This window comes from Xenopus tropicalis, chromosome 10 (genome assembly GCF_000004195.4).
Source record: "Xenopus tropicalis strain Nigerian chromosome 10, UCB_Xtro_10.0, whole genome shotgun sequence".
NCBI classification, from domain to species: Eukaryota; Metazoa; Chordata; class Amphibia; order Anura; family Pipidae; genus Xenopus; species Xenopus tropicalis.
In genome coordinates this window covers 49,894,556-49,907,134 of record NC_030686.2, presented here as the reverse complement: position 1 = coordinate 49,907,134, position 12,579 = coordinate 49,894,556, and the positions used below count along the sequence as shown (strand labels likewise).

Here is a 12,579-nt window from a genome sequence, read left to right as displayed (position 1 = left end):
GCTTTAAATAGTGTATATAAATATTAGCCACATATAAATAGTGTATATAAATATTAGCCACATATAAATGGTATCATATAAATATTAGCCACATATAAATAGTGTATATAAATATTAGCCACATATAAATGGTATCATATAAATATTAGCCACATATAAATAGTGTATATAAATATTAGCCACATATAAATGGTATCATATAAATATTAGCCACATATAAATAGTGTATATAAATATTAGCCACATATAAATGGTATCATATAAATATTAGCCACATATAAATGGTGTATATAAATATTAGCCACATATAAATAGTGTATATAAATATTAGCCACATATAAATAGTGTATATAAATATTAGCCACATATAAATGGTATCATATAAATATTAGCCACATATAAATAGTGTATATAAATATTAGCCACATATAAATGGTGTATATAAATATTAGCCACATATAAATAGTGTATATAAATATTAGCCACATATAAATGGTATCATATAAATAGTAGCCACTAGTGATGAGCGAATGTGTTCTGGTTATCTTTGTTAAAAAATTAGCAAATCTTTTGAAAGATCCACGAAATGGCAAAAATGTTGTGCGGGCAAAAAAATTGTTGCCCGCGACTAATAATTTTTGGACGTGCGGTGAATTTTTGCGCACGTCCAAAAATTCGCTGTGAATCCATGCCTGGTGAAACATTTCATCACTTGTAGCCGAATATAAATAGTCGTGTGAATGAACGCACGCCATGTTAGCCATACACGCCAATACTTGCGGAAAATGACTGTATTAAAAATGACCATTTCCCTGCAAACTGGCGGCGACTTATGGCACACGATAATACTATGGTGAATCGCGCGCTAATTATCGCGACTTATTTAACGCAAAAAAGTGTGAGATAAATTTTAGCGCACTTTAGTGAATCAGGCCCATTGTTTCATAAGTCTGAACCAGCAGTACAGAGATGAGAAACAGCTAGACACACTTTGCTTTCATTAGCGATTATGTTTACAGAGATATCTAGTACAGGTATGGGACCCCTTATCCGGAAACCCGTTATCCAGAAAGCTCCGAATTACGGAAAGCCTGTCTCCCATAGACTCCATTTTAATCAAATAATTCAGAATTTTAAAACTGAATTCCTTTCTTTCTGTAATAATAAAACAGTACCTGTACTTGATCCCAACTAAGATATAATTACCCCTTATTGGGGCAGAACAGCCCTATTGGGTTTATTTCATGGTTAAATGATTCCCTTTTCTCTGTAATAATAAAACAGTACCTGTACTTGATCCCAACTAAGATATAATTACCCCTTATTGGGGCAGAACAGCCCTATTGGGTTTATTTAATGGTTAAATGATTCCCTTTTCTCTGTAATAATAAAACAGTACCTGTACTTGATCCCAACTAAGATATAATTACCCCTTATTGGGGCAGAACAGCCCTATTGGGTTTATTTCATGGTTAAATGATTCCCTTTTCTCTGTAATAATAAAACAGTACCTGTACTTGATCCCAACTAAGATATAATTACCCCTTATTGGGGCAGAACAGCCCTATTGGGTTTATTTAATGGTTAAATGATTCCCTTTTCTCTGTAATAATAAAACAGTACCTGTACTTGATCCCAACTAAGATATAATTACCCCTTATTGGGGGCAGAACAGCCCTATTGGGTTTATTTCATGGTTAAATGATTCCCTTTTCTCTGTAATAATAAAACAGTACCTGTACTTGATCCCAACTAAGATATAATTACCCCTTATTGGGGCAGAACAGCCCTATTGGGTTTATTTAATGGTTAAATGATTCCCTTTTCTCTGTAATAATAAAACAGTACCTGTACTTGATCCCAACTAAGATATAATTACCCCTTATTGGGGCAGAACAGCCCTATTGGGTTTATTTAATGGTTAAATGATTCCCTTTTCTCTGTAATAATAAAACAGTACCTGTACTTGATCCCAACTAAGATATAATTACCCCTTATTGGGGGCAGAACAGCCCTATTGGGTTTATTTAATGGTTAAATGATTCCCTTTTCTCTGTAATAATAAAACAGTACCTGTACTTGATCCCAACTAAGATATAATTACCCCTTATTGGGGGCAGAACAGCCCTATTGGGTTTATTTAATGGTTAAATGATTCCCTTTTCTCTGTAATAATAAAACAGTACCTGTACTTGATCCCAACTAAGATATAATTACCCCTTATTGGGGGCAGAACAGCCCTATTGGGTTTATTTAATGGTTAAATGATTCCCTTTTCTCTGTAATAATAAAACAGTACCTGTACTTGATCCCAACTAAGATATAATTACCCCTTATTGGGGCAGAACAGCCCTATTGGGTTTATTTAATGGTTAAATGATTCCCTTTCTCTGTAATAATAAAACAGTACCTGTACTTGATCCCAACTAAGATATAATTACCCCTTATTGGGGCAGAACAGCCCTATTGGGTTTATTTAATGGTTAAATGATTCCCTTTCTCTGTAATAATAAAACAGTACCTGTACTTGATCCCAACTAAGATATAATTACCCCTTATTGGGGGCAGAACAGCCCTATTGGGTTTATTTAATGGTTAAATGATTCCCTTTCTCTGTAATAATAAAACAGTACCTGTACTTGATCCCAACTAAGATATAATTACCCCTTATTGGGGCAGAACAGCCCTATTGGGTTTATTTAATGGTTAAATGATTCCCTTTTCTCTGTAATAATAAAACAGTACCTGTACTTGATCCCAACTAAGATATAATTACCCCTTATTGGGACAGAACAGCCCTATTGGGTTTATTTAATGGTTAAATGATTCCCTTTTCTCTGTAATAATAAAACAGTACCTGTACTTGATCCCAACTAAGATATAATTACCCCTTATTGGGGGCAGAACAATCGTATTGAGTTTAATTAATGTTTTATTGATTTTGTAGTAGACTTAGGGGCTGATTTACTTACCCACGAACGGGTCGAATGGAGTCCGATTGCGTTTTTTTCGTAATGATCGGTATTTTGCGATTTTTCGTATGTTTTGCGATTTTTTCGGATTCTTTACGAATTTTTCGTTACCAATACGATTTTTGCGTAAAAACGCGAGTTTTTCCTATCCATTACGAAAGTTGCGTAAAAAGTTGCGCATTTTTCGTAGCGTTAAAACTTACGCGAAAAGTTGCGCATTTTTTACGCAACTTTCGTAATGGATACGAAAAACTCGCGTTTTTACGCAAAAATCGTATTGGTAACGAAAAATTCGTACAGAATCCGAAAAAATCGCAAAACATACGAAAAAGTCGCAAAATGTTCGTTTTCAAGTTGGAACTTTTCCAATTCGGGTCGGATTCGTGGGTTAGTAAATCAGCCCCTTAAGGTATGGAGATCCAAATTATGGAAAGACCCCTTATCCAGAATACCCTTGGTCCCGGCCATTCTGGATAATGGGTCCTTTACCTGTATAAGTAAATCTAAAGCAACTGGACTTGTTCACTACTCATCCGAGCAGCTTCTTCAACTGGAAAATCTAGAGCAACTGGACTTAGCAAGTCCAGTTGCTGTAGATTTACTTGTACTAGATACACCATGGAGAGAGAGTTTTGGAGAGAATAAATAAATAAAACTGGTTCGGGAATATGAAAGAACAGCAAGAAAACTGACAGACTATCGCAACCATCTACACTTTAATCTCAGACGCAGACATCACTCCTTGTAGCCTACGCCTGGGTTCCACTGTAAAAGGTCACAGAGGCAGCAATATCTTACAGGAGGCCCAAAAACATCTACTAAATGTACGGGTTAGACAGATCAACTTCACCATTGAGGCCCTCGAAAGGAAAAGTGACCAACTGAAAGAGGGGGATTCCCACAACTGCTGATATTGAGACAAAATAAAAGTGGAAATAGATTTGTCGGATTTTCCACCTTATTCACAAACCTCTATCTCCCCTTTTGTGAATTTGTCTTTTATACAGTTATTAGATTTTGTCCCACAGCGACAGGAGCCTCGGGGGGAGGATTTTACCCACAGGATTTGGCATTTCACTTTGGGGCATTTCCTGAGGGGTAATTTCAGTTTGCCCAGGGAAACTATACATCTTTTTTTTCAGGACAATCTGGGATTTGTAATGTTTCCTATATTTCTGTGTAATTCCCCTTCTGTACCCCAATATCCCAGTTTGGGTGCCAGTGTGCCAATGTGGCTGCTGGGAACAGAAGGGGCACAGCTAAAGGTGGGGGCAATGCTGTCGGGCAGCTCTGTAGCTCTGGGCAGGCTATGGGGGTGCAGATAAGTTGGGGCAAAAGTGAAGGGATTACAGAGGGGGCACTGCTGCTAAAACTAAACATTTGCCCCGGAGGCTTTACTTTTCCTTTTAATAAAAATGTTTCCAATATATTCACACAAAATGTTATTATTGCCCCACTGATTCAGCTAAATCTCCCATAATCCTGCCAATGTCGGGGGGGAACTTATTATATATAAGATATTAATTAAACTTTTTTTTAATCAGTGTTTTACTTGTTTATAAAACGTTAATGAGGCTTTTGCCCCTATAGTTCTAGGGTTGGACAGAGACTTGCCCCCTAACAATAGGCTGATAATCCCCATTAATAGGTTACTGACCCCCCAATGGGGCCCCTACCAGAGGTGTGAAATGGAGACTGGGTGAAACAAAACAGCAGAGCTTAGGATTGATCAAACAGTTACACTGAGCTTCACTCCATTTTGAAAATGTCAGGAAAAAATGTTGTTAAAATGTCATATAAATCTCGTTTAAAATCCAAATTCACAAAAGTGTCTGTAAACTGTCTTTCTTTCACCAAAAACGGAAAAGTGGCGGATGAGTCGGAATTTAGGCGGATTTCTGTTTGTGAATCTGGAGAAAGTGTTTTCCCACCAGTTTTACTCCAAAAATATCTCTCTCCACTTTTGTGAATTCCCCCCTAAGAGTTGCTAAGAAGCAAGGGATTAGCTAGGGGTTAGCCATGTGCACAGTTTTAAAAGTTAGAAACTATGTGATAAGGGAGAGGTGAGGGGGGTCAAGGCAGTACTAGTTAAAGGGGCTTTTATTATAGCCTGGGGGGTATAGTTCTCCTTTAAGGAGCGACCCAAGCAGCAGTTACAAGAAAAAGGTGACAGACTGCCTACAACAACTTGAAAAGGAGGAAGCCATTGATCGAGCTTTATACCACCGCCTGTACCCCAGACAAGCTACACCTGCTTATATGGACTCCCCAAGATACACAAAGATGGAGCACCACTCAGGCCTATTAGCAGCAGCATCAATTCAGTGACTTACAGCTAAATACTTGGCCAACATCTTAGCCCATTGGTAGGTAAACCAGTGCATCATATGCCAAAGAGTTTGTCACCAAGATTCAAGGAGTTCAACTAGAGGCAGAAGATGGTATCATACAATGTCCCTATTCACATGTATATACCTACCCCAGGGGCAACTGAGACTGTAAGGAATTGACTGCAGTGGGATAACAACCTCAGCAGCAGAATAAAGCTCAGTCCTAATGTTTATTGCTAGATTTGTGCCTTAACACCACATACTTCAAATACAAGGACCAATTTTATAGACAAAAACATGGCTGTGCAATGGGTTCACCAGTTTCTCCCATTGTAGCAAACTTGTATATGGAGGAAGTGGAAAGGAAGGCCCTACTCACACCCAATGGAACTACACCGAGTCACTGGTTCAGGTATGTAGATGACACGTGGGTTAAAATCAGATCCAACAAAGTGGCGGCCTTTTCAGAGCACATTAACTCAGTGGACAACAACATCAAGTTCACAAGGGAGGATGTCCATGGGAACAAACTTGCTTTTTTGGACTGTTTGATATCCATTCAAGAGGGGGGTAGCTTGAAAACAGACGTATACAGGAAACCCACTCACACGGATCAATATTAGTGATGGGCAAAATGTTTCGCCAGGCATGGATTCGTGGCGAATTTCCACGTTTCGCCATTGGCGGATTGTTTCGTGAAACGGAAGAAAAAATTTAATGCAGAAAAATTCAGCGCGCGTCCAAAAATTGTCGCAAGAATAGTCGCGTGTCCAAAAATTGTTGCAAGAATAGTCGCGCGCCCAAAAATTGTCGCAAGAATAGTCGCGGGAGTCAAAAGAATAGTCGCTCGTCCAAAAATTGTTGCAAGAATAGTTGCGGGAGTCAAAAGAATAGTCGCTCGTCCAAAAATTGTTGCAAGAATAGTCGCGGGAGTCAAAAGAATAGTCGCTCGTCCAAAAATTGTCGCAAGAATAGTCGCGGGAGTCAAAAGAATAGTCGCAAGAATAGTCGCTCGTTCAAAAATTGTTGCAAGAATAGTTGCGGGAGTCAAAAGAATAGTCGCAAGAATAGTCGCTTGTCCAAAAATTGTCACAAGAATAGTTGCGGGAGTCAAAAGAATAATCGCAAGAATAGTCGCTTGTCCAAAAATTGTCGCAAGAATAGTCGCGGGAGTCAAAAGAATAGTCGCTCGTCCAAAAATTGTCGCAAGAATAGTCGCGGGAGTCAAAAGAATAGTCGCAAGAATAGTCGCTCGTTCAAAAATTGTTGGAAGAATAGTTGCGGGAGTCAAAAGAATAGTCGCAAGAATAGTCGCTCGTCCAAAAATTGTCGCAAGAATAGTCGCGTGTCCAAAAATAGTTGCAAGAATAGGCGCGCGCCCAAAAATTGTCGCAAGAATAGTCGCGGGAGTCTAAAGAATAGTCGCTCGTCCAAAAATTGTTGCAAGAATAGTTGCGGGAGTCAAAAGAATAGTCGCTCGTCCAAAAATTGTTGCAAGAATAGTCGCGGGAGTCAAAAGAATAGTCGCTCGTCCAAAAATTGTCGCAAGAATAGTCGCGGGAGTCAAAAGAATAGTCGCAAGAATAGTCGCTCGTTCAAAAATTGTTGCAAGAATAGTTGCGGGAGTCAAAAGAATAGTCGCAAGAATAGTCGCTTGTCAAAAAATTGTCGCAAGAATAGTCGCGGGAGTCAAAAGAATAGTCGCTCGTCCAAAAATTGTCGCAAGAATAGTCGCGGGAGTCAAAAGAATAGTCGCAAGAATAGTCGCTCGTTCAAAAATTGTTGGAAGAATAGTTGCGGGAGTCAAAAGAATAGTCGCTCGTCCAAAAATTGTCGCAAGAATAGTTGCGGGCGACCATTTTTTCTCTGCACGCCATTTTCGCTGTTTGCGAACCCTTTAAAAAGATTTGCAAATTTTTTGGCAAAGCGAAACGGGACAGATTCGCTCATCACTAATCAATATCTGTTGTTGGATTCCCACCATCCACAGGAACCCAAACTGGGTGTCATTAGAACTCTACCCCACAGGGCGGAAAATGTGACACCCGATACAGAGTCCAAGGACAAGGAACGCAAACATCTCAGAGGAGCACTGAAAGCTTGTGGCTACCCAGACTGGGCCTTTATCAAAACAACAGCGACTAAGCCCAACAGGAACCCCAAAAGGAATAACCGTCCTGAGGCAGAGAGAAGGCGCAATATAGTCACCCCCATATGTAGCAGGAGTGTCGGAGAAACTCAGGAGAATTTTCAACAAACACCACATCCCTGTGTTTTTTTTAAATCCTATAAACACACTGAGACAAAAACTTGTGCACCCAAAGGATCCAACACCAAAGGAAAAACAAAGCAATGTTGTATACTCAGCCCAGTGTAGCGAGGAGTGCACAGACCTGGGGAGATAAAGCAACTGCTCTCCAAGCGAATGGCTCAGCATAGGAGTGCGAGCTCTACAGGCCAGGACTCTGCTGTATTTCTACACCTAAAAGACAAGGGACACTCCTTTGAAAACAGCAACGTCCAAATTTTGGTCAAAGAAAACCGCTGGTTTGAAAGAGGTGTAAAAGAGGCCATTCATGTTAAAGTGGAGAAACCATCCCTAAACAGAGGCGGGGGACTTCGACACCATCTGTCTGCTACATACAATGCTGTTCTAACATCTGTACCCCGGCAGTTTCAGAACTCTTCACACATCCATTCATGCAACTCTAACACGTAAAAGCTGTCTCAATGGGTTGCATGATCGTTGGTAATCCTTTCACAGTGACCCCCCAGCATTCACCCCTCTGTGAGTTTCAGGGGTCACCTTTCTGAAGAGTTACATAGTGCCATTGTGATTGGATTAGTGGAAGAGTATATATGCTGAGGACTTCCCATACCAGTCATTAAACTATTGAAATGTATTAATTAGTGCATAATGGAAACTTTTTAGCAGTGGCTTAACTACTTTGCAGCCTTGTGCCTTTATATGGACACAGAACCCCTCAGTGACTGCTAATATCCTTATCATTTACAGTAGGGGGTACATTATCCCTTATAATACATGAGTGATACTCAGAGTTCCCTGTATAACTCAGCCTGCAGCCTTGTGCCTTTATATGGGGGGCACAGAACCCCTCAGTGACTGCTAATATCCTTATCATTTACAGTAGGGGGTACATTATCCCTTATAATACATGAGTGATACTCAGAGTTCCCTGTATAACTCAGCCTGCAGCCTTGTGCCTTTATATGGGGGGCACAGAACCCCTCAGTGACTGCTAATATCCTTATCATTTACAGTAAGGGGTACATTATCCCTTATAATACATGAGTGATACTCAGAGTTCCCTGTATAACTCAGCCTGCAGCCTTGTGCCTTTATATGGGGGGCACAGAACCCCTCAGTGACTGCTAATATCCTTATCATTTACAGTAGGGGGTACATTATCCCTTATAATACATGAGTGATACTCAGAGTTCCCTGTATAACTCAGCCTGCAGCCTTGTGCCTTTATATGGGGGGCACAGAACCCCTCAGTGACTGCTAATATCCTTATCATTTACAGTAGGGGGTACATTATCCCTTATAATACATGAGTGATACTCAGAGTTCCCTGTATAACTCAGCCTGCAGCCTTGTGCCTTTATATGGGCACAGAACCCCTCAGTGACTGCTAATATCCTTATCATTTACAGTAGGGGGTACATTATCCCTTATAATACATGAGTGATACTCAGAGTTCCCTGTATAACTCAGCCTGCAGCCTTGTGCCTTTATATGGGGGGCACAGAACCCCTCAGTGACTGCTAATATCCTTATCATTTACAGTAGGGGGTACATTATCCCTTATAATACATGAGTGATACTCAGAGTTCCCTGTATAACTCAGCCTGTAGCCTTGTGCCTTTATATGGGGGGCACAGAACCCCTCAGTGACTGCTAATATCCTTAACATTTACAGTAGGGGGTACATTATCCCTTATAATACATGAGTGATACTCAGAGTTCCCTGTATAACTCAGCCTGCAGCCTTGTGCCTTTATATGGGGGGCACAGAACCCCTCAGTGACTGCTAATATCCTTATCATTTACAGTAGGGGGTACATTATCCCTTATAATACATGAGTGATACTCAGAGTTCCCTGTATAACTCAGCCTGCAGCCTTGTGCCTTTATATGGGGGGCACAGAACCCCTCAGTGACTGCTAATATCCTTATCATTTACAGTAGGGGGTACATTATCCCTTATAATACATGAGTGATACTCAGAGTTCCCTGTATAACTCAGCCTGCAGCCTTGTGCCTTTATATGGGGGGCACAGAACCCCTCAGTGACTGCTAATATCCTTATCATTTACAGTAGGGGGTACATTATCCCTTATAATACATGAGTGATACTCAGAGTTCCCTATATAACTCAGCCTGCAGCCTTGTGCCTTTATATGGGCACAGAACCCCTCAGTGACTGCTAATATCCTTATCATTTACAGTAGGGGGTACATTATCCCTTATAATACATGAGTGATACTCAGAGTTCCCTGTATAACTCAGCCTGCAGCCTTGTGCCTTTATATGGGGGGCACAGAACCCCTCAGTGACTGCTAATATCCTTATCATTTACAGTAGGGGGTACAATATCCCTTATAATACATGAGTGATACTCGGAGTAAGGAAAATTGAGAGTTAATACTTAAGGTATATAATGTGGTGAAATGTGAATTGTGTAACATCCTGTTTATAGAGATTAGAGATTAGGGACTTTTGACAATTTAGTAGCTCCCCCTCACAATAAACGAAAGAGAAAGAGGGTCTTTTAGATGCAGACAACTTACAGAAACTATAAAAGGTCCAGCATATCTTGTGCAAGGCAGACAATCATTTGCTTGCTGTATATGCTTGTCCCCTCGCTGCGAGAGTGTGAGTATATGATCTAACCCTGTGCACTAATTGTCTTTGACAATAAACCCAGTTATCATTTGTTCATCAGCGAGAACCTCCTGGCATCCATTATTTTATACTTATTTTATACTTTTATGCTATTTTACTTTGCACACAGCATCAGAGAGTTGTAGTTGCCTGTCTGACTCTGCCATACTACTCAGCCTGCCCTGCCGGATAAACCAGCGACTGAGCCCTTTGCCTCCGTGTACACCCAGGACTTGCGGCTGCGGCCTGGACTGACTGCTTTAGTGTAACCGCGGCTGCGACCGGATTAACCTGCAGGTAAAGTAAAACTTTATATTAATGTTGAGTAAACATTGAGTAAAAATGGCGCTTGGCCGCACCCAATTCTGCCCCGTCCGTACTATTGAAACTATAGAGTATGTTAAAAAGTCTAACGTATCCTGTGCAAAGCAGACAAGCATTTGCAATCATTTTGCTTGCTTCTAAGAGCCATGTGAAGTCATTGGCAAATTTTCCTAACACAAATGCCTGAATCTAAACACCCTGAGCCGTTAGGAACATTTTTCTATTGGTTCTATTGGTTTGCAATTTAAAGGGGATGAAAAGTCAAAAAATAAACTCTGCTTTCCTGCCGCGCAGAACTCAGAAACGTGGATCTTCGGCTTTCGGTTTCCCTCCTGTACTTCCCTTGTGTGTACGGGTCTCTGGTGTGACTTGGCACATTCCCAGACTAACCTCCTTTCTTCATCCTTGTCGGTAACTACCTGGCTCTCTGCTCAAGGGTTTTGTGGGTCATTCTTACTTACCCCTTCCTTACCCAAATCCATGCCACTGTTGCTGCTTGGCCAAGGGATTCATAACATAAATGATCCATCAGAGCCTAACCCAGCCGTACCTCACAGCCTGATAATATAGGGTAGGGGGTACCTTTTATTGGCTAACTTCATCGACTATAGAATGCAAGCTTTTGGGACTACGTAGGTCCCTGCTTCATGAGCCAATCAGATCAGTGATACTGATATGAATGGGCTGCAATTCTGAACTTAATTCTTGGGCAGCCTGCGGGCAGGGAGCAGTGTTGTAGGTTAACCCTTTAGATTGGCCTATATTGTATCGCTTGTTAAATTATTGTAAGACCCTTGTTTGTTACAGTGAAATAATGTAAAGAGCTGTATAACCTGCCGGTGCTGTATAAATAAATGATGATGATGATGGTGCCTTAGGGGGGAAAAGCAAAGAAAGGAGAACTAAAGCCTAACAAGAGAAGTAGGGCAGGAATGTTGTACATTATGTTTTGGGCTCCTGTACCAGCTCACAGCCCTTTAGCAGGGAAGCTCTGTGCCAGGGAAGGTGCCCCCAATTGCCCCCCATCTTCCTTTCTACTGCACCTGCTCTGGGCTACTGTAACTGTGACCTACTCACTATATACAGTATATATAGCATATAAATGTCTCAATATAAGGCTGATTAGTAATTAATACAGATAATGACTACAGGGCAGCTCTGAAATCAGTGCAGTCTGCATCAGAATTGAATTCGCCCTGTAGTATCAGCTTATATGACAGACAAATCTAATTTTCTGCTTGATAATTTGCAACAACCCCTAAGCTCAGCTTCTTAACAGCTTCTCAGAGCCCACTGAGCATGTGCGGTGCCACTGACACTTCTAACTGAAAATAGGGAGCCCCTGTGTGATAACATTAAAGGCCTGGATCATTGCTGGTAAATGATCATTTACATTTTTTTTTTGCTTTCAGTGATGGTGTCTCCTGGCAGTAACGTTTCTTCAGACGGTTTTCTTACATCCAGCCAGGTTCTGGAGCAACTCGATCCTATTAAACCAACTGCCCAAGGAATGGAATCTAGTGCGAGACCTCCTAAAGTTCTATCTCCTGCTATGCTATTGCTTAAGGCTTTAGAGGAGGGGGGCCGCCCCAGTGTTAGAGCAACACCTGGCAGTAAAGTTTCTTCAGATGGTGACAAAAAATAAGAGTTAATACCAGGGCCGGAACTAGGGGTAGGCAGAAGAGGCAGCTGCCTAGGGCGCAGCGATTGAGGGGCACCAGGCAGCCTCTCCTGCCTACCCCTAGTTCTACTTTGTCATTGCCTCCGCCGCTTGTCATTAGCGCCACTTGTCATTAGCGCCGCTTGTCATTAGCGCCGCTTGTCATTAGCGCCGCTTGTCATTAGCGCCGCTTGTCATTAGCGCCACTTGTCATTGGCGCCACTTGTCATTAGCAGCGAGGCAATGAGCGATCTAATCGCACCGCCCCCCCTGCACCTCCTCCTGTGCTTTGGTGCGCATGCACCGTTCGGAGGGGCGGGGAGGTGGGCGGAGTTGGCCGACTGGGTTGCCTAGGGCGCCCAGTCGGCTTGGCCCGCCCCTGGT

The 12,579-nt window shown here is 41.5% G+C and overlaps 1 long non-coding RNA gene across 1 annotated transcript; it reads left to right on the top strand.

Moving 5' to 3' along the window:
* The first annotated feature begins 10,091 nt into the window (after window positions 1-10,091).
* Window positions 10,092-12,264, top strand: LOC101730921. Its single transcript, XR_209199.4, has 3 exons — window positions 10,092-10,202; window positions 10,342-10,508; window positions 11,948-12,264. It is a non-coding gene; the product is annotated as an uncharacterized LOC101730921 (long non-coding RNA).
* Window positions 12,265-12,579: the final 315 nt, after the last annotated feature.